We start from the raw sequence: 2,601 nt of genomic DNA, 5'->3' as shown, positions 1-2,601 counted from the left end.
TAATATTAGGAACAAAAGAGGGGATATCATTCACTTTTTGTGTACATTAAAAAGATAATAAGGCAATATTTTGCACAGCTCTACAAACTTTGACAACTTAGATCAAGTGGACAAATTCCTTGGAATGCAAACTACCCAAACTCCCCTAATACAAGAAGTAGATGATTTTAATAGATCCATAACTAGTAAGAAAATAGAATTCATAAGTTTAATACTCCCACAAAAGAAATTCCCAGGTCCAGATGGTTTCATTGGAGAACATCCCAAATGTTTAAAGAACAATTAATAACAGTTCCACAAGTTCTCTTCCAGAAAATGAAAGAGGAGAGAAAACATCCCAATTTCTCTTATGAAGCTAGTATTACCTTGACACTAAAACCAGATGAAGTCACTACAAAAGAGAAAACTACATACCCACTTCCCTCATTATATAGAAGCAAAAATCCTTAATGGTATATTGGCAAATAAAATTCAGCAATATATAAAGCGAATTATACATCATAACCAAGTGACCCACCCAGGGATTCAAGACTGGTTCAATATTTGAAAAATCAATCAATGTAATCAACAATATTAGTAGACTAAAGAAGAAAAATCACATGATCATATCAATTGATGCAGAAGTAACATTTGACAAAATTCAAGAGCCATTCATGATAAAAGAAAAACTCCCTGAAAGAGGAAAAGAGGGGGAACTTCCTCAATTTATAAAGAGCATCTACAAAAGCTTACAGCCACAATGACTGCACAACTCTGTGATGAAAGTGAGATCCACTGAGTGCACACTTTGGATGGATTGTACAAGGTATTTGGATGGATTGTACATGTGGTAGATGATTGACTGTGGTTAACAGTATAAATATGAGCACTTTCTCTCATGAACTATAACATGCACAATACTAATACATGGTGTTAATAATGGGGGGTGTATGGAAAAATATACCAAATGTAAGCTATAGACTGTAGTAGTAATATATTTTTTTCTTTTTAAAAATATGAAATGCTTCATGAATTTGTGTGTCATCCTTGTGCAGGGACCATGCTAATCTTCTCTGTATCATTCCTATTTTAGTATATATGCTGCTGAAGCGAGCACACTAGTAATTTTTTTTCTGTTTTATTTCTTTTTATTTTTTTCATTTTTAATTATCTTTTAAAGATACATAGATCACACAAAATGTTACATTGAAAAATATAAGAGGTTCCCACATACCCCACTCCCTACACCCCCCCCATTCCTCCCACATCAGCAACTTCTTTCATTAGTGTGGTATATTCATTCATTGCATTTGATGACTATGTTTTATATTTTGGAGCATTGCTACACAGCATAAACTATAATCCATGCTGAGTAGTAATATTTTGATGGCTTTCTTTCATTATCTGTATCAAATTTTCCACAACAATGCAAGGTGTTGGTGGAAGGAATTCTGCATGTTATGCATGACTGTTTTGTAAGCTCACAACTTCTCTATTAATAATATACATTTTTATTTTATATATATATATGTGTGCGTGTATATATTTATACAGCCACCACTAAACTTAATGGTGAAAAACTGAATGCTTTCCCTTCACTTCAGGAACAAGGCGAGGATGTCTGTTCTCACCACTCTTATTCAACATGGTGCTGGAAGTTCTACCCAGTGCAGTAAGGTAAGAAAAGGAAATAAAAGGCATACATATTGGAAAGGAAGAAATAACACTGTCCTTATTTGCAGATGACCTGGTGGTCTATGTAGAAAATTCCAAGGAATTTCCAAAAAATCCTGGAATTAATAAGTGAGGTTGGACAGGTCACAGGCTGCAAGGCAAACAAATGAAAATCAATTACATTTTATATATATCAGCAATGAATACATGAACACCACAATTAAAAATACAATGCCATTTACAATTGCCGAGAGAATGAAATACTTCTGTGTAAGTACAATAAAACCTGCACAGGACTTGTATGCTGAAAACTACAAAATGATGACGAACGAATTCAGTGAATACCTAAATAAATGGAGAGATTTCTGTGTTCATGGATTGGAAGACTCAACATAGTACATGTGTCAATTCTCCCCAAACTTTTACATAGGCTTAGTACATGTCCTATTTTTAAAAATCCAGGAAAATGGTGGGTGTGCGGTGTGTGTCAGCTGCACATGGTGCGGGCGTGGATCATTTGATCTGAGCACGTTGCGCTGGGCCTCAGTTTCCTCCATTGTAGTAGCAGCGCATGACCACCTCTGGGGCTCCCCTAGACACTGGCATGCAAGTTCACCACCAACCTGGGATGGGTCTCACAGATTGGAGTCCCCAGGCCCTGGTGCACGATGGACCCTGCCGTTCCCAGAGCCCCCAGGGCAGACCGCCATGTTCGTCCTGGTGGAGATGGACACCTGGCAGACTCACCTGTAGCAGTTTGAGAGGAAGCTCGACGACTCCATCACCAAGGAGGTGAAAAAGAAGTGGGCCAACAAGATTGTGTACACGGTGGCACTCTGCATCTGTCTGTTTGACATGACCAAGCTGGAGGACTCCTACGTGTTCCCCGGAAATGGTGCATTGCACACCAACGTCCATTGGTGTTGGAAGGTGGAAGTGAGTAGCTGT

General features: G+C 37.9%; 1 non-coding gene across 1 annotated transcript; it reads right to left on the bottom strand.

Annotated features, from left to right (window-relative positions):
• Positions 1-989: 989 nt before the first annotated feature.
• On the bottom strand, positions 990-1,096 carry LOC111759788 (U6 spliceosomal RNA). The gene has a single exon (XR_002793678.1). It is a non-coding gene; the product is annotated as a U6 spliceosomal RNA (small nuclear RNA).
• Between the last annotated feature and the right edge of the window lie 1,505 nt (positions 1,097-2,601).

This window comes from Dasypus novemcinctus, chromosome X (assembly GCF_030445035.2).
Source record: "Dasypus novemcinctus isolate mDasNov1 chromosome X, mDasNov1.1.hap2, whole genome shotgun sequence".
Lineage (NCBI taxonomy): Eukaryota > Metazoa > Chordata > Mammalia > Cingulata > Dasypodidae > Dasypus > Dasypus novemcinctus.
This window is presented reverse-complemented; position numbering and strand designations above follow the sequence as displayed.